Source organism: Microcebus murinus, chromosome 13 (genome assembly GCF_040939455.1).
Source record: "Microcebus murinus isolate Inina chromosome 13, M.murinus_Inina_mat1.0, whole genome shotgun sequence".
Classification (NCBI taxonomy): Eukaryota; Metazoa; Chordata; class Mammalia; order Primates; family Cheirogaleidae; genus Microcebus; species Microcebus murinus.
In genome coordinates, this window is record NC_134116.1 from 69,121,596 (window position 1) to 69,142,426 (window position 20,831).

The window sequence follows — 20,831 nt, forward strand, 5'->3', positions numbered from 1 at the left end:
GGTTTTTGAACCTGTGAAACAACCTGGCTTTTTTACAATTTGCATGAACTGTGTATAGTACAGGAAAAAGAAAATATGGGTAGACACATCTGGCTAAAAAAGAGCTTCTCAATATAAAAAATAAGGTTTAACCTAAGAAAATCCTTAAAAAGCATTGGCCCTTGCCACAAGACCCACAGAGGAAAGTTCAGCTAAGAAACCATAATTGTCATTAGAATGTTAAATACATTAAATACACATAAAGACTAAAGAATTAAGTAATTTCTGATCTGAAAAGCAGGACTTTGATATGTTTAGCTTGGTGTGCAAGTCTTCATAGTAAAAAAATATCTATTGTGCCCCTACTGAATGGCAAACATGGAGCCAAGCTCTGGGTATGCAAAGGGACATAAGACATAGTCTTTGCCCTCAAGGAACTCACAGTCCTTGGAAGAAGATGGACACATAAGCATATGATGGCAATATGCAGGGTGATAAGTGATTTGGGAGGTGTAGGAAGAAGCAGTGGATTTTAGTTGGGATCAAAGAAGACTCCAAGGAAGAAGGGATAGTTAAGCTAAATTTTGGAGGATAAATAAAAGTCCATCATGTATACAAAGTAGATGAGAGCTATTCCAAGCAAAGAGAACAGAGGCACAGAAGTACAAAAGAGGAGTGCTGAAGAACTGTAATAGTTTGGAATGGCAAGAGTGCAGAGCACATGTGGGGTAAAGTAGAAGTGGAGTAGAAGGTGAGGATGAAAAGGGGTCAGGTCATAAAGGGCTTTGTTGTTCTTGCAAAGGAATCTAAACCTTATCCTTCAGATTATGGGATTCATCAATCAGAGGACTGACACTCCTGGATACATTTTAAAAACATCACTAAGAGAAGTATGGATTGGAGAAGAGCAAGAATCAAGGCAGGGAAACCAGAAGCATATGGTAATTGTCCAGGATAGAGATGATAGGGGCCTGAATTAGGTAGTGGAAGTGGTAGAAATGAAAAAAATATTAGGAAGGTTTTAAAGAAGTGAATGAACAACTTGGTGATCAATTAGATACAGAATGTGAGAAAGAAGGAAGAATTTAGAATGACATTTTCATCTACTTTATTCCTTGATATAATTCTGCATATCCATTTCTTTGAAACCTTCATTAATATATTCAATTAACATATACTGAGGGTCTGTTATATGCCAGTTATATTAAACATGGAGGATACAAATTCATTTATTCAGCAAATATTTAATGGACACTTGCTTTATGTTAGGGACTGTTCTAGACTCTTGGGAACTAGCAATAGATAAAACAGACAAAATCTGTAAAAAAAAAAAAAGGAATGTTTTAGTCCATTTTCTGGTGCTATAACAGAATATCACAGATTGGGTAATTTATAAACAATTAAAGTTTATTTGGCTCATGTTACTAGAGACTGGGAAGTCCAAAAACATGACACCAGCATCTGGTGAGGTTCATTCCATAGCAGAAGGCATCACACAGCAAGGAAGGGCATTTGAGCTACAGAGGAAAAATGGGAGATGCACTAATTCTTTTGTCAGGAGCCTACTTCCATGATGATGGCACTAATCCATTCATGAGAGTGGAGCCCTCATAGCCCAATCACCTCTTAAAGGCCTCACCTCTTAATACTGTTACAATGGCATTTGAATTTCCAACACATGAACTTTTAGGGAACATACTCAAATCATAGCAAGGAGGAACAAAAAGGTTTCTTTAGCTAACTTGGTGGGCAGCAGGCCTTCTGTGGTGGGCAAGCATATGCAAACCTGCTTCCAAAGAAATGCTGAGGGAGCTGAGAGGCTGAAGAAAGAGGCTGACACATCTAGTTCCTAAGAAAGAAACATTTAATAGGGACTTTCAAACAGAAGCCATGTTTTGGATGGTTATGAGACAGTGGGAGATTTCTGTGCTGCTACCCACTAGGCCCAGGGCTTATACAGCATAGGGGAGGAATGTGTAGGACAATTGATGTCAATCCCTCAGAAAAAGGCAAGAATTTGCCTAAGGGTAGGATTAATGTAAATACTTTTTATGATAACATCAAGGTTGTTTTGACTTAAGGGCAGGATTTATGGTAAGTACCGGTACCTGCTCTGCTCTGTTGCAGCACTAGAGTGCCCTGGAATCAGCCTTGCTCACAGCAACCTCAAACTCCTGGGCTCAAGTGATCCTCCTTGCCTCAGCCACCGGAGTTACTGAGACTACAGGTATGCACCAATAGACCCAGCTCATTTTTCTGTTTTTAGTAGAGATGGGGGCTAACTTTTGCTTAGGCTGGTCTGGAACTCCTGAGCCCAAGCAATCCTCCTTCCTCAGCCTCCCCAAATGCTAGGATTATAAGCATAAGCCACCACACCCAGCCAGTGCCTGCTCTTAACTTTAGATAAAGTAGAAATCTTAGAGACATTTCCATAACTATGGAGTTAATCAGATTAGTATCCAAGATGGAGTTGCTTTATCCTCCACAGCAGGAAGACAGCTTCTAAAGCAGCTGCTGCTTTGAAGTGACTAAAGCTTCAAGAGTATTTTACAGGGCTAGGAGAAGAAGTCGATCTGAGAACAAGTAGTAGAAATTCTGACAACAAAAACCAGAGCAAAGTTTTGAATATTCTCATTTTCAAATTTTGGCAAAATAGGACATTGGTGATATTGGTGGGCATGAACAATAACAAAATGGTTTCTGAGGTTTCTCTGAGAAAGGTGCAGTAGCTATTTCTCAGTAACTCAATCTTAACTTACGGCCAAGTAGAAAAGAAAAATCATTATGAGATCAGGGAAATTTGAGATAGTTCAGAAAAATACAGGCTTTCAAATTCTTTCCCTCATGCAGTTTACATAAAGTGAGGGAGAAGATAATAAACAAAATAATAAATTATACAGCATATTATTAGAAGGTGATAGTACATGGAGAGAAATATAAAGTAGGGATAGGAATAGGGAACATGAGGTGTGTGTGTGTGTGTGTGTGTGTGTGCTTGTTTTCACACACATGTGTCTTATTTTAAGTAGTGGGATGATTGGGGAAGGACTCACTGAGGCAGTGACAAATGCAAATAAAAACTGCCTATTCTCAAGAAACTCCGTCTCCTGGAAGAGTCAGACAAGTGCAGCACAATGTGAGAAGTTCCAAGTTAGGGTAATGCACGGGATGATATGGGAGTTCATGAATTGGCTATCTAATTCTGCTGGGGAGTAGGGAATGGTTAAGGAAAGCATCTCAGATGAGGTGGCACTTTAGCAATGACCCAAAGTTGAGTCAAAGTTAAGCAAGTTGAGTAAGACAAAGGATATGAAGGGTTTTATTTTAACAGGAAGAAGCGTCATATGCCAAGAAACAAAGGTCTGACGGTTTGGAACATTTAGAGAACTTCCTGGAGAGCAGAGGGTTGTGTGTTGGCACAAAAAGAAGGGCTGGATCATGGATGGACCTCGAACATCAGCACAAGGACTCTGGATTTCAGAATGAAGGCAGTGTGTGTGTGTGTGTGTGTGTGTGTGTGTGTGTGTGTGAGAGAGAGAGAGAGAGAGAGAGAGAGAGAGAGAGAGAGAGAGAGAGAGAGAGAGAGAGATCATTGAAAAATTTTAAGCACTCAAAGGATTTTAAGCAAGCAAATTTTGGAGTTGTTTTTAGAAATATCAGGCTGGAGGCCATGTTAAAGATGGATTTGAGGAGACTAGGGAGGAAATGAATCCTATAATAGAGTTAGAGAGACCAATTTATATGTTATTAGTAAATTCAGGAAAGAAATGAGGGATACTTGAAAAAGTCAGAGGCAGCAGTAATAGAAAGATAATTGAAGGCAAATTCAAGCTTGGGAGTTATATGTTTCTAAAAATTTATAAAGTTCCACTAGATTTTTATATTGTGTGTATAGAGGTGTTCATAGTAGTCTTAGATAATATTATGTATTTCTGTGTTATCAGTTGTAATATTTCCTTTTTCAATTTTGATTGATCTTATTTGAATCTTCTCTCTTCTTGGTTAATCTAGCTAGTGGTCTAAGGATTTTGTTTATCTTTTCTTATAATCAACTTTTTATTTTATCAATATCTCATATTTTTTGTCTCAATTTTGTTTAGTTCTGCTCTGATCTTTGTTATTTCTTGTCTTCTGCTAGCTTTGGATTTGGTTTGTTCTTATTTTCTAGTTCCTTGAGGTGTGATGATAGTTTGTTAATTTTTGATCTTTCTGCCTTTTTGATGTAGGTGTTTAGTGCTACCAACTTCCCTCTTAGCAGTGCCTTTGCTGTATTCCAGAGATTTTAGTAACTTCTGTCACTAGTCTCATTCATTTCAAAAATTTTTTATTTCCATCTTGGTTTCATCATTGACCCAATGATCACTCAGCAGGTTGTTTAATTTGCATGTATTTTTATTGTTTCTGAAGTTCCTCTTGGAATTGATTTCTAGTTTTATTCCACTGTGTTCTGAGAAGACACTTGATATGATTTTGATTTTTTAAAAAATTTTAAGACTTTTTTTGTGGCTTAACATATGGTCTATCTTGAAAAATGTTCCATGTGCTGATGAGAAGAATATATATTCTGCAGTCACTGGGTAGAATTTTCTATGAATGTCTGTTAGGTCCATTTGTTCTAGAGTTCTATTTAAACAATGTTTCTTTGTTGATTTTCTGCCTCAATGATTTGCCTAGTTCTGTCAGAAAGAAAGAAAATAGTACTTGATAAAATCCAGCATCCCTTTATGATAAAAATCCTCAAAAAACTAGGTATAGAAAGAATATACATCAAAATAATAAATGCCATATGTGACAAACCCATAGACAATGTCATACTGAATGGGGGAATAAATGAAAGCATTGCCCCTTCGAACTAGAGCAAGACAAAGATGCCTACTGTCAGCAATTCCATTTAACGTAGTACTGTAAGTCATAGAGCAGTCAGACAAGAGAAAGAAATAAAGGGCATCCAAATCAGAAAAGAGTAAGTCACACAATTTCTGCTTACTGATGATGTAATCTCATACATAGAAAACCCTAAAGACTCCTCCAAAGACTCCTACAATTGGTAAATGAATTCAGTAAAATCTCAGGTTACAAAATCTATGTATATAAATCAATAGCGTTTCTATACATTAATAACAATCATGCTAAGAATAGAATAAAGAACTCAATCCCATTTACAATAGCTGCAAAAAACAAACAAACAAACAAAAACCTAGGAATAGTTACTGAACCAAGGAGGTGAATGATATCTATAAGAACTACCAAACAGTGATGAAAGAAATCATAGATGCCACAAACAAATGGAAAAGTACCCCATGCTCATGGATTGAAAGAATCAATATTGTTAAAAAGTCCATCCTGTGGGGCGCGGTGGCAACGCCATTCCTAGATGGCGCCCGCTTCCTGGTCACACCCTACTGTGCGTCTGACAAACAGATGTTCAGCGCATGTGCAAAGCCTTGCCTCCTCTCCTGTTCTGTGTTGACCAATCAGGTTATGCCCCGTGTACTTACTGTCTATATAAGCAGCCGCCGAGAACGCCTTGGCGTCTTCCGCATGTAACTAGTTAAAGCAATCCCCATTAAAGCGCTGTAAGAAGAACTCCAGTTGCCGTGTCTTCCTTGCTGGCGAGGCGGGCGCGACACCATCCTGCCCAAAGTACTGTACATATTCAATGCCATTTCCATCAAAATACCAATGTCATCTTTCATAGCATTAGAAGAAACAATCCAAAATTTCACTTGAAATCAAAAAAGAGCCCAAATAACCAAAGCAATTCTAAGCAAAAAGAAGAAATCTGGAGGCATCATGTTATTTGATTTCAAATTATACTATAAGTCTATAATAACAACCAAAGCAACATGGTACTGGTAAAAAAGTAGAAACACAGATCAACAGAACAGAATAGAGAACACAGAAAAAAAAAACCCATTTTCCTACAACCAACTGGTACTCAACAAAGCAGACAAAAGAACACCATATTCAATATATGGGAAAAGAAAACCCTATTCAATAAATGGTGCTTGGAAAATTGGATAGCCGTATGCAAAAGAATGAAATTGAATCCCTACCTCTCACCATATACAAAATTAACTCAAGATGGATTAAAGACTTAAATGTAAGACCTGAAATCATAAAAATTCTAGAAGAAAACAGAAAACCTAGGAAAAACCATTCTGAACATTGGCCTGGGCAAAGAAAATACAACAAAAACAAAAATAATTAATGGGACTTAAACTACAAAGCTTCTGCACAGCAAAAGAAATAATCAATAGTATAAATAAGCAACCTACAGAGTGGGAGAAAATATTCACAAACTATACATTCAACAAAGGGTTACTATCTAGAATCTGAAAGGAACTTAAACAAATCAGCAAAGAAAAAACATATAACCCCTTTAAAAAGTGGGCAAAAGATATGAGGAGACATTTTTCAAAAGAATAGAAACAAACATATGAAAAAATGCTCAACATTGTTGATCATCAGGGAAATGCTAATTAAAACCACAAGATACCACCTTCTTACCCCCGTCAGAAGGACCACTATTAAAAAGTCAAAAAACAATATATGTTTGTGTGGATGTGTCGAAAATGGAATGCTTATACATTATTGGTGGGAATGTAAATTAGTACAACCTCTAGGGAAAACAGTATGGAGATTCCCCAAAGAACTAAAAGTAGATTTGTCATTTTGATCTAGCAATCCCATTACTGGGGATCTACCCAAAGGAAAAGAAGTTATTATATCAAAAAGACACCTGCACTCATATGTTTATTGCAGGACAATTCACGGTCCCAAATATATGGAATCAACCTACGTTCCCATCAACTGATGAGTGGATAAAGAAAATGTATCACATACACACCCCACGGAGTACTAGTCAGCCATAAAGAGGAATGAAATAATGTTTTTTTGCAGCACTTTGGATGGAACTGGAGGCTATCATCCTAAGTTAAGTAACTCAGAAATGGAAAATCAAATGCCACATGTTCTCACTTACAAGTGGGAGCTAAGCTATGGGTGTGCACGGTTGTACAGAGTGACGTAACGGACATTAGAGACTCAGAAGGGGGAGGGTGTGAGGGGAGTGAGGAATGCACAGTTTCCTATTGGGTACAATGTACACCATTTGTGTGACTACAAAGCTACACTAAAAGCCCAGACCTCACCACTCTACAATTAATCCATGTAACAAAATACCTATTGTACCTCCTAAATCTATTGAGATAAATAAAGACAGAAGGTAAATTCAAGAGATATTTAGATGGTTTCTGTTGATAGCTCAAACTCTTGGGCCACCAACCCATTTCTCCATCCATTTCATTTCCTCAGTTGCCTGTGGCTAGACGCTCAAACAAACCCTCCCACTTCCAAATCTCAGCCCAATCTGCCATGTTTGGTGATATTACTCAAGCAGTTGCTCAGGAACCACAAGCCTCCTGTGATTTAGGATGTAAAGTATTCCACTGAGCCTCTCCTGTGTGTCAGGCATCATGCAGAGGGATGGGAAAATGAGTAAGGCACCATACTCACTCTGCACAAGTTGAGCAAGAAAGGAGGACAGGTCAGCTGGGATAAAATCCACAAAGTAGAATGTGGCCAGGGCATAAGACATGGCATCATGGAAAGCAGGCGTTGAATTAGATATTTCAATCCTTGTGACTTCAAGGAATCCAACAAGTTCTGTTGGAATATGAAGAAGGGATGCTGAACTCTGCCGGGGGAAGCTGAGGAAGGATTCACAGAGAGAAAGACATTTGAACTGGATCTGGAAGGATGAATTTGTCGTTTGCCAGGAAGTGCAGAGACAGCATTCAATTAAAACGAACTAGTAATGGCAATAGAGACATGCATAGTCAGCTGTGAAATTATTTTTTCTTTTTTGAAATCTAGCTTAGGTCCACAGCTATATTCTGTTACCTAAATTCAGCCCTGATTAGGCAGGAAGGAAATGATTTCATTCTGAAGGCAGAGACATAAATAATCGCAGAAAACCAAAAATATAAATGCCATTTATTTCTGGTTCTTCTGTTAATGTATAATTAACATTCAGAATAAAAATCCAGGGGGCAGCTAATTCTAATATTTGAGATGATTAAAGAAACAGATTTTGGAGGGTCTAGGAAAGGCCTGGATCTTCTGTAAGCATGTGAAGAGCAGGACCTTATAAGTTAAATCAAGAATCCCAATTCCATTTTTTGTCCATATCAGCCATGTCTCCCCTCCATGAGTCAAAATTATTAAAACAGGCACCGAATGTAAGTAGCCCTGAAACAGTGCCATTTGAAATCCTGGAAAGTCTTTCAAACAATGTGAGTACATGAGTTTAGTCCAGCCCAGCAGAAGACATAAAGGAGGAGGGAATGACTGAAGCTTAATGTTTCCATAGCCATCAATTATTCTTTTTAGCTTCTTATCACACTTCAAATAGGGCACAGACTCCAAACCAACTGCACAAAGCTGAGAAAGCAGCAAAAATCTGCCAGAGGCTAATATTAAATTTTGGTTAGCACTGAATGAATTTATAGAAGCTTCTCTCTGACTCAACCAGTGCAGATTTGCATTTGCTAAAGAGGTAATGTGAGAATTGGGATTGTAGTAAGAATGTTAATACCTGGCTCTTCAGCTGCTGCCATTCAAGCAGAGATAAACCACTGTGGCCTCAGAGCAAAAAGGCAGGTACCTGCTCTGCTACCAAGGGCCCACCACGCATGTGTGTCTGCAACCCACTTCCCACTCGTCCCTTCCCTAGGTTATCTAGGGAATATGGAAATAAACTTAAGATTTATTTCCAAGGGATCCCCAACAAAGAACAATTGAGTATACCCTTCCGATTCCTCCTGCCAATATTATCTAGTTTTGACTTTCTGCAGCAGGCAGAGAGGAGCCAGCAGGGACTGTGGAATTAGAGAACGCCCTGGAAGGAGGAGCTTAACCTGGACAGTTGAGGGAATAGAGACGGGCCAGGGGGGGCAGTGGGGCAGAGATGAGAATGGCTGGTGCAGAAAGGAGATGGTTCCATCTACGAGGAGTGTGTCTTGGAGGGCAGGAGTATAAACAAGTAGAAATAGAGCCAAATTCTGAAGGTCTTCAAAGCTGCAAGAAGAAATCAAGACTTGATGTTGAAGGCAGTAGAAGCCATTGCAGGTTCTCGAACAGAGCCTCCCACTGGTAAACAGTGTGTGTGTGTGCGTGTGTGTGTGTGCAGAAGATCTATCTAGCAGTGTGGTTCAGAGTGGATCAGACACAGGAGGGAGCAGTTTGGAGACTGGCAGTTTCCCAAGTTGTTTCTGTTATTCCATCCCAGTTGACCATGTGGCAACAACGAGAATAGGAAGAAATGAAATTATTTTTATCTTCTCTTGAGGAAAACACTGGGGAAGCAGGGAGTTTGGAGGACACTGGTGCCTGATTAGGAATCTGGGAACGTAACGGAACGAGTGTATCTATTGTCCAATGTTCCATAACTGTCGGACCAGCCACGTGACTTGAAAATGGCTGGCCAGGGAGCAACGTGATCTTTTGGTGGGAGCCTGGAGGCCAGTGTGTGTGGAAATGCAGACTTTCCAAGTCAGGGAAGAAAACTCAAATCCAGACGAAAATGAGGCGGCTGGCGTTTCTATGATGAGGTCACAAACCCTAGGGCAGACCCTGCTCTCAACTGGGGGCCGAGGTCACTGTGCTGCCTGGGATGGTACTTGGAGAACCCGAACAGGAAAGATAAACTGTCCCGAGCCATTTCTAAATTCTGTACATATTTATATTTCTTTTGAGGTAGCCGTGGGATTACAGGCCTGATTATCTTTTCAAAAGAGTTTCCTAACGTTTTCTCTCTTTTCTTCCTATGACCTCTCTCCTTACCCATTGGGTTAGCACTAAATTAGAAGAGCAAATTTCTACATTTCATTCTTATTTTTATGCATCTCATCTTTTATTTATCTATGAATGTAGCCTATGTTATAGCAGCAAGAGAATCTCCATCATATTTGAAAATAACCTCATTTCTGCAGTGCTCAATAATCAATTTCCTTTTTCAAGCATAATATTAAACTATCAACAGTGAAAGTCTTATGCCATTCACAGTTAAAAATCAGGAGAGGGCCATTTTAGCTCATGCACTAAAAAGTCATAGTTTGGATGACCAAAGTCCAACTGAGTTTACTGGACTTAATTGTTTAAAATAAAACCTTCTAACTGTGGAGTTAAGGAACACTGACGAGTTGTATTTTGATGATGCCTGGGCTATAATTCACTCATTTCATCCACAAACATTCGAGTGTCTCCTCTATTCTGAGCTGCATGTTACATGTAGGCGATTCTAGTTCCAAAGGAAAAGGCGGTCCTCCTCTTGTTAGGGCTGAGCACACCATCTTCATTCCGGATCTCATTTTTCTCCCCTTTTCTCTGGGACCTCACACCTTCAGGCATTTAATTCATTTAGTCATCCACTCAGTCATTCAACAACCATTTCTGAGGCAATGTACTGCCCAAGGCTAGATCTGGAGGTAAGGGGTGAAAAGGCCAGCCTGGGCCGGCTGCCTGAGATGGATCTTGTCGTGCAGAGGGAGAAGGCTGCCCCCTCCAGTCCATCGCTGCTCCTCCTCTGCCATAACACAAGCTAGGCCCTCCCACCTGAACAGTAAAATTCAACGCGTGCTTCTCCTTTGCAGCTTTTACTCCATGACACTATGTTCTCCTGCTCCTCTGTAGTCCTTTTGGTGGATTCCTCTTCTTTTACGTGCCTTTTAAGTACTATTTCTTTTCCCTAACCCCAAAGTTTAATCCTCAACCTTTTCTCTTCTCATTTTGTGCATAATCCCAAAGGACCTTATTCTTACCTACAGCCCTGGCTCTCTTCCGACTGCCAGATCTGTATTTCCAGCTGTGTAAAGGACCTCTTCCCAGGAATGACTTACAGAGACATCAACTTTGGGATCTCTGAACGCATGACAGCCAGCCAAGCAAAGCTCCTTCTCACCTTTCTGTTTGTCCTCGCTCCGTTACACAGGCCTGCCTCCTCCTCTGGCTATTACAGCTCTTATCACATTGCTCCACAGCAAGTGACCAGCCGTGCAATCTTGGGGAATGAGTCTCCGTGAACCTCTCCTTCTCTGACAGACAGAGATAATGATCCCAATCACATGGGGTTATCGTGAAGATTAAATGAAATTATATATCGTACATAGTACAGTGATCAAATTGGGGTGATTACCGTGCCCATCACTTTAATCATTTGTCATTGCTTTTGGCTATCTTGAAATACACATTATATAGTTGTTCGCTAGAGTGGTTAACAGAGCCTGGAGAAGATGGTTGGGGAGGAGAAGAGGTTGGTCAATGGTTACAAAGTTACAGTTAGACAGGAAGAATGTTTTGCTGTTCCCATGTTCTTAATTTTAACAGTCTTATATCTTCATCAAATTTGCATTACATTGCATGCCAAGGTATAAGTTATTTTTGGTAAAAGGCCATCCTTAGCCTGTGTATAGTGGTGGTGGGGAAATCAGAGCCCTAAGTACTGATAGTGCACTTCCTGCACTAGAAATTATCCGTTGTAGTTTAGCACTCACTACGACATCATAGCCGAGCATGGTTGAATTGCCATCTTGCCTTGGGCAAAAAAAAAGATTCTAGATACCTGCCATTTATAAGCAGGTACTTTCTGATTATGAAGAGATCTGCACAATGTTTCTCTCACTTAATTATTGTGAGGTATGCAGTGGTTAATTGTATTCGCTCCACTTTGAGCAAAAAGGTCTAACTCCTTTAAGAAGGCAGGTTGCAAACTGAAGAGTCACAGAGGTTCCTTCAACAAAGAGAAAGTGGCACCAAAAGAGAATGAGTAACAGCTGGGGACACGTCCTGTCTTCAGCGAGGGCATGGAGGGGAGTATAGAAAACTTCCACTGTACCCTCACAAGAAGCTAAAAGGAGCGGGTCCAAAGCTTTGGGCAGCCTGTGGACCAGGACTTACAAACACTAAAAAGGGCGACACTGAACTTTATGCAGCCAAATGACATGGAAAAAACCATTTAAACTAAGATTTTTTCCCCCTCTATTTTCCCTTGTTTTATGGGGTCTTGTCATATAAAGATTTAAAAGTGAATTTTTGATTTGTTACTCTAAATGAAGTCTATGTGGAAATATTGACGCACACGAGGAGAGTGTACTTACATTTTCGGTGGGTTATCACTATTTCCTTTGTGTCCTCTTGATTGAGGCTACCTTGTGGGTATCCCCTTGTACCTTGTGCCTTGTGTGCCTGGCTCCGGGCTGTGAGGACGGCGTGCAGCCCTGCCTGCAAGGGGCTCGGAGTGCCACGTGGCAGAGGAGACAGATGAGTCACTGTAGCCATGAGTGGGACGTGTTCTGTCAACAGGGGGTGACAGGAAGCCCCGGGAGACACTCTGCTTGGGAGGCCCATAGAACATTCCCTGGGAAAAGTGAAATCTAGGCGGACAGTGAGGCTGTATACAATCCAGCCAGGCATTAGGGATGGGGGGAGGAATTTGTGTTCCAGACAAAGAGGGCAGCGTGTACAAAGACTGGGGAGGGGGGAGAGGGGAAGAAAGAAAGTTAGGACAGTGGTAAGAGATGAGGGGTTGAGGAGCAGTGTCTGAAGGCCTTGTCGTCACTGGAGAAATTTATCTTTATTCTTAGCTCAATGAAAAGCTCCTGAAGGACGGTGCATGGCGGATCAGATTTTCATTTTAGAAAGATTACTTTGGCTGTAGACTGCAGAGTGGGTTGCAGGAAGATGAGAGAGGGAGCCAGAAGACCAGTTAAGGATCCTAGTTACTTGCTGCTGTTTAAATAAATAAACAAAATGGAAATAAAAATGAAAGAAATGAAAGGATCCCAGCTAAGGGGCCTGAACTAGGGCAATGGTGTTGGAGAGAAGTGGGTGAATTCAAGAGCTGTTTGGAGGGCTGAAGGTGGGGATTTCCCGACCGTGTGAATGTAGGTGATGGAGTAGGAGGAGCCCAGTGTCACGGAGTCTCCAAGGCAGGGAGCAGGTCGGGGGGCAGCGGGGCAGGAAGTCTGGGGCAGGAGGTGGTCAGAGTGTGGGTCTGCGCTAGCATTTAAAAGAAGAGTTGGGGGAAAAGATGCAGAGGAAGTTGTTGGAAAGGAGTGGTGGAGTGGCCGAGGAATGCCAGGGGAGTGTGGGATCTCGAGAACAAGGGGAAGAGAGAGTGTTGAGGAGGGGACACTCAACAGGGTGTCGAATGCCGCAGGGAGTTCAGGCAAGGGAAGGGTAGAGATGTGGCCATTGGGTTTAATGGCAAAAAATTGTTAGTGACCATCAAGGAACAGAGCAATTTCAGTCACGGATGTGTGTGAGTGTGTGTGTGTGTGTGTGTGTGCACGCACGTGTGCGGAAACCAGACTGGAATAGGTTGAACAGTAAACGGAAACTGAGGAAGTCAAAAAGTCACGGTAGGCCGGGTGCGGTGGCTCACGCCTGTAATTCTAGCACTCTGGGAGGCCGAGGTGGGCGGATTGCTTGAGGTCAGGAGTTCGAAACCAGCCTGAGCAAGAGCGAGACCCCGTCTCTACTATAAATAGAAAGAAATGAATTGGCCAACTAATATATAGAGAAAAAATTAGCCAGGCATGGTGGCGCATGCCTATGGTCCCAGCTACTTGGGAGGCTGAAGCAGGAGGATTGCTTGAGCCCAGGAGTTTGAGGTTGCTGTGAGCTAGGCTGATGCCACGACACTCACTCTAGCCCGGGCAACAAACAGTGACAAGGGAAGGAGAGTGAAAGCTGAGATTGCCACTGCTGCTGTGGATTGGCATGGGCTCCCTCGAGTGCCCTCCTGGGGCCCCGGATTACAGACCAGATAATTCTCTCTGTAACTGCTCTGCCTGTTTCTGGTGACCTTGGTCCCTCTCTACTTCCTGAGCCCTGTCCCCAAGATCTTGACATCCTTCCCTTCTTGATCTCTCTCCCTCAACTTAAGTTAGGACCATGGAGGCCCATCAAAAGAAAAAAGAGTGTATTATAATGAAATGAACACCTTTTAAAATGCTATTCTTCCTACAAGACAACATTCCTTGACTGCATGATTGCCTTGAATTTGAGATACTGAATGTGGCATTCATGTAGGAAGAAAGAGTGGTGTCGAAATTAGAGTGAAATACTCCTACGTATTTTAGTTATATTTTGGAACAGAGGTGGTACCAAGTGTTAGACAAAGCCATTCTGTCACCAAAACAAGACCGATCATTCTAAATACTTTTCGAAAACTTTATACCTGATAATTAGCTCTGTCACAAATGATTGGAACATGCATATTGATTTCATAAATTAATTTCTTCCTTCACTACTTTCTCATGGCAATATAATTGAAAATCAAATCCTATGGAGGAACTTTTGTAGATGGAAGTACAAATGCCTCCAGGACCTTAGCTTTGCTGGGATTATTATTCAAGACAGTTTTTAAAGTAGCTCAGCGTGCAGAAGAATAATCCAGCAGGTGTTGCTGACTCTGAGCACACCACTTCCAGATAAGTCCCTAAGTGAGACATGGGAAAAATTGTTCCTGGAAAAAGTTGAAGAGATCATTGGAAACCCTGGAGAAGAGAAACCTTCGGGGTTATTGAAGGATGGAACCAGGAGGGAGGGGCAGGGAGGATACACTGGAATAAATTATCCTCCCAAGTTGGAGGGGGCTCAAACCAGGAGGCAGCAAAACCCCTAAAGGGGGAAAAGAATTCAGGCAGAACCGTGGATTTCATTCAGCCCTGTAAACAGTGTGGGATAAATCGTCCGGCAGGGGCACTGAAGCAGAGAGGACAAATAAGCTCGAACTACTTGCTTATTTATTGGAATAGCTGACTGAGAGCTGCAAGAGGAGAGTCAGAAAGAGGGTTAAAGTTTCAAATAGGCCAAATTCACTGAACCAAATAAGATCCCTTTCCCTGTTCAGCAATGTTTTTGTGTGTTCTTTGGCTTATTACCACTATCCTCGTGTCCTCATGAACATTTTCGTGGTGGACGGTATGCCCTGCTCTATCAAAGTACTACTCAACTCCAAAACTCGGTGATCCAAGCTGTGGTCATGTGTCTTCCAGTCTGACTTCTTTCCTCTTTTCTTTTCTTTCCTTTTTTTTCTTTATTGAGATAAGGTCTTACTCAGTCACTGGGGCTAAAGGGCAGTGTCATCATACCAGCTCACTGCAACCTCCAACTCCTGGGCTCAAGCTGGGACTACAGGCGTGTGCCACCATGCCCTGCTAAATTTTCTATTTTTTGTAGAGACGGGGTCTTGCCCTTGCTCAGGCTGGTCTCAAATTCCTGGCCTCAAGCCATCCTTCCACCTCAACTTCCCAAAGTGCTAGGATTACAGGTGTGAGCCACTAGGCCCGGCCTCCACTGATGTCATACGTTTCTAAGGAAAAGAATAATTGCTATAGCTGCTGTGATGAAACAGACTCATTGTAAAGATCCTGAAAGGGCCTACAATTCAAGTCATTTCTGTGGATCTTTCAGATGGTGCTGGTGAAATCATCGTGAGTCAGTTTTCCTTTCAGTTCTAAGGATTCCAATGCTGTCCTTCTGGGAACTGGTTCCTGTGTGACTGTTCTGTCGTTTACTCCCTCATTCATGCTACAAATATTATGAAGCCATTCTATGTACCATGAACTGAAAAAAACAAAAACCCACAATACTTTAAAGTTCACAGATCACTTTTGTGTATATCATGACTTCCACTTTAAAATAAACTTGTGAAGCATGTGACCATGTCATTCTCCTGTTTACAAGGACTCAGCAGCAACCTCAAGCCATAGGATAATGCCTGCACCCAACGTGGCATAAAAGACCTGGCTGGTCCAACGCCATCTCCCGCCACTCCCTGTAAGAGCCCTAGCTAGCCATTTTGTCGTCCCAGAGTTATCAGCAGGAAGTGCACCTGCAGGTGCTCAGAGATGGAGGCACAGCCTATCCATGCGGGCCACTGTCCTTAGTCTTGGGTTTCTTGGTCCCCTCCCCACACTGTGAAAGTGCTACATATGGTATCTAGCTGCAAGCTTTGAGATGCTGTTCAGACACCAGGACACTGGGAATTAAGTTGCCACACCAGGAGTGGAAGGCTGAGTTACTTTGAACGTGCTTCTGTGCTGGTCTGTTTCCCTGCCTCTGCATCACGCGCTGAGAACGTGGAATCCCCAGTAACTCCTTGCACGTGCCTCATGCCTTTGGACTTACTGCTGCTACTGGAATGTCTTCCTCTGTACCCGTCCACTGGCCAATGGCTGGCTCAAGCAGCCTCAACTTGGGAACAGCTTTCTTTCTTTCTCTACGTGCCCGCTGTACCTTGTACTTAATTCCAGTGGGATAGTTTTACAGTTAGTAAGTTCTACTAGCAGTTTATTCCTGTTTCTAGCCACGTAGCTGAGGCTGAGTTGGTGTGCATTCATTTCCATTAGGTGAAAAAAGTCATCAAAACCTTTGATGGAAGACAGAGGAATGAGATGTCAATTCAATGTATGAGGGATCTTTTTCTTTTCTTTTTTTTTTTCTGTTCTCTTTTTTCAGGTACATCTATGAAAGCTGACTTTGACTTATTTTATGTCATTTGTTTTATAAGTTTTGTGTATTATGTTGAAACTTGATTGAAATGGTAGAGGCCCAACAATCATTTTCACAGTGTAATCTTCAGACGCTCATCCTTTGGGTTGTAATGTCATGGTGATAGGAGCAAAGAGATGCTTTTTGCAACTCAGACAACATCTTCTCGCAAAGGTTTCAACTATATTCGACTCTTTCTATCCCCTTCCTTTGTTTTGTTTTGTTTTCTCTCCTATGCATCTATAATTATCCAACATACTATATATTTTACTTACTTATTTGTTATTCTCTGTTCCCTTCACTAGCATTTAAACTTCTTGGAGGATATTTGTCTGTTTTGCTCACTGCTGAGTCTCAAAGCAGAGAATAATGCCTAGCATATAGTAGGTAGTCAATAAATATTTGCTAAATGGATGAATGCTGCTTCATCTCCTCAGAAATGAACCTGCCCCAAGAAGGGGCCCCTGGGTGCATCTTGTATGTATGTGTCTCCTGCTCCCAGGCTGACGTGGAGCTGAGCCATGTTTGTACCCACACTCCAGAAGCAGCCTTTGCTCAGTATTGTGTAGCTGCAGCCTCGGGCAAGTCAATGAGTAGGGAGGCTGTGAGGTACCTGTGTTGTATTTAGGTAAGAAAGCAGTAGCCTAATGCTTCTTGTCTCCACTTTCAGCCAGTATGTGTTTCTGCCAAGCTCTATTACAAGGTTTAATGTTTGGTTAGATATTTATTTCTCAACCTACCTTTGTGAATAAATATTTTCCCAAATGCTTGATTTGTTGGGTAGGAGCCATGATTCTACCATTCATTAGCTTTACGACCTTCCTCAGTTTCCTTATCTGTAAAATGGGAATAATAATAGTACCTACCTCAAGGGGTGCTATCAGTGAATAGATAAAGTGCTTAAAAGAGTGCCTTTATACCCAGTAATGACTATATAGGTGCTAGCAATTAATATTATCTATCATTGTTATCATTCCTGTTTGAATTATCATCTTGCGCTAAACCAGTTTGTTTCTACTACTAGTAGTAAGCATGCTTAGGCACTTTTACTATTATCATAACTGGTATTATAGTGAGCTTATCTGGCATTTCATTAACCAGAATTCCCTCTAGACTGGCATTTATGCATATGTAGCAAAACATGATAAGTCTTGGGTAATGAGATGTCTTGAATTAGCTACTGAATCATCAGAGTTACTATATCTTTGAGGTTGAGTGAATTTTATGACAAAAGAACTCTACTTTTTTTTTTTTTTTTGAAATTTGGTAACCCTGAGGAGCAATATGCAAAAATCCTTCGTGAAGTTTACATCCTTGAATTCTGGGGATTAGCGGTATGAATCCTGCTCTAGACATGAGGAACTGAAATCAGTTTGAGATCAACGATACGGCCCACAGCTGAACTGGAAGAGAGCACAGAGGTGCTGGTTAACTGGGCCCACTCTGGATAATTTCGGCTAATCTAGAGAGGCCATGAGTTTACTTGGCTGCTCCAGGCATCATCTCAACCCAACAATGACTTTCTCCCAAGACCATTTCAAGCCTGACTGTATCCCCAAATCTTTCCAGCACGTGCATTATCTTCACAAAGCATGGAGAACTCGCCACAGTCCTTGTTCTCAATCTGTTTCTCCACTGTTATTACTTGCATTACGCCACAGGACTCTGTTGCCAACACCCTCGGTCCTTGGAAAGGGGTCAGTCTGAAATAAGTAGGTAGAGCTGTTGGGGGACGCAGCTTCCACCAGCTCTCCCCTCCCCCGTGTGCACTCGCTGAGGCCATGGGAGACCTGGATGGGGGGAGGGTTGGCAAAAGCGAGATGACGACAGAGAAAGTAGGTGGTAGGAAACAATAAGGGGAAAATTTGAATCTTCTGAAATCTAAAATCCTAAATGATGTTTGCTTGACATTTGCATATATAATATCACTCACCACGTATGTGAGTTAGACAGTTTGCATACAATTTCATACTTAATGCTCACAACACTGTAAGGAGGTTCTTATTCTCGACACATTCCCAAGATCTGGAGTCTCAGAGAAGTTGCCTAAGATCATAGAGGTAACATTTAGAGCTTAGGGATTTGAACAACGGTCGGTACTAAATCCAAATCCTGTGTTCTATGGCATGTAGCATTAGTTAAACAGGCAGGCAGAAAACCGGGGAGAAACTATCCAAAAATGTAACTATGCACAAGAGGCTGGAATCACTGGAATAAGCCACACAGCACACAGAGAATAATAGCTCTATCGAGAATGGAATTTTCACAGGAGCAAAAATTTTCAATCCTTTATCTTCCCTGCAGGATTAGGGTTTCATTGCAACATTAGTTGCACATCATGTTAAAATCACTAGAGTAATGGTGACATGGGCTGAAAATGATCCAAAGACTTTGAACAAGGGCAGAATGGGGACGAGTTAGAAAGTGTGCGTGTGTGTGTGTGTGTGTGTGTGAGAGAGAGAGAGAGAGAGAGAGAGAGCGGGAGACAAGCGTGTGTTAGAAACCAGTGGAGGAGGGAGAGGGCTGTGCGGTAACACTCTTAGCTAAGACCGTTTCCATGGCTAAAAGATGAACAGATATTTGTAGCTGGGAGATAACTCTCTACCCACTCCTATACCCCAGCCAGGGTGGATCTGAATAAGACTTTTTGTCCAGCTCTGGTTCATTTTCCACAAAGCATCTACAGTCATTTTTCTTAAACATTAATTCAATTATGTAACTTCCCTGCTCAAAATCCTTCAGTGGATTCATGTTGCACTCAGAATAAAAGCCAAGCTCCTACTCCAACCTACCAGCCCCTACGTAACTCACCCTACCCACCTCCCCAGCCTCATGCTCGGCACCCCGGCACCCTGACTTTTCTGCTCACATGTGCCAAGCTCTTTCCTGCCACAGGCCCTTTGTATACGCTATCCCCTTTGCAGAGAATATTCTTCCCAACACCCTTCAAATATGTATATGTGATCTCATCAGAAAGGCCCTCCCTGGCCACCATATCTTAAGTGTGTTTCTCTTGTTGTCTATCATTTCACAGTTTTATTCTCTTCATAGCATTAATTGCAATTGCAATTATACGAATTATTTATTCATTTGTTTTGGTATCTTCCTCACTAGATGATAAGCTTCATGAGGGCAGGGACTATGCCTGTTTGCTCTATCTAGTGCCAAAGGATGTATTCATTTATTTAATAAATTCCCATTGATAATAATGTCTCCTTAGAGTGTTTAGGGTGGCAAGGGCCCTACCTCAGAATGGATCCAATCCAAGATAAAGAAAATGTATTTGCAATAGTTCGATGAAGTCTCTGGACAGTCAGAAGTGACTACAGGGGTGAGTGGGCTCTGTTGCAATAAAAAGCAGTAAGAATAGGAAATGTGTTTTACAAAGTGGTGGATATCTAGGTGTGGTTTTGACGGATGAATGAGGGGGAATTTGTGTGCTCTGCTTGCCACTAAAGGCAGGCTGAAATTGGGATAAGTGGTCTTTGACAATTGAGGTGTTGTCTTTGGACATTGAAAATTATTGTTTGCTCTTAGGAGGTGAGTGTGTGTGTGTGTGTGCGCGCATGTGCGTGTGTAGGGTGCCTGGGAGTTTCTGTGTGTATATGTCTGTGTGTACGTGCACACACGGACACATTTTTTATTAGAAGAGCAGCCCACTGGGAAACCAGGAAGCACGAGCAGCACAATTGATCTCTCGCTGATCGAGACAGGCTGAAGAGAGCTGGTCCTGGGAGGCCCAGAGCTTCCCGTGGGCACCTCTGCCACAGTCTGCGCCCGCAGCCCGCCCACACTCACCCCTCCACACACGGCCTGGGCTTCTTCTCTCCTGAATAGCTCAGGCTCCCTGAAGGCCACTGGGGACAGATCCCAGGGGCAGTGGGAGGAGAGTGGCCCTAGCATTGGTCTGAAGTGGGAGCCTCTCTCAGAGGGGGAAGGAAGACTTTAACGCCAGGCAGCAAGTATGGAAACTGGCACTTCTCCTTGAGAATATTTGCTTGCCTGGTTGTGCTGTTGTTTTGGACTGTGGGAATAGTCTCACTCAGTGCATAATGTGAAATATTGTCTCTCATCCTGTACATCAGTTATCCTCAGTCCTCTAACCTGGTCTGTTACGGGCATGAGATCTTGTGAAAGTGGAGTTGTGGGGAATTAAGGGATAGGACAAGAAAGTAGTGTGACCATCTTCACATCCCTGTTCTCCCAGGCCATTATGGTAGCAGCAGCTTTCCGACGGGGAGGAGGGTGGCCTGGGTTCAGGCCGGAGCAGGAGAGCAGGTCCTGGGGAGGGT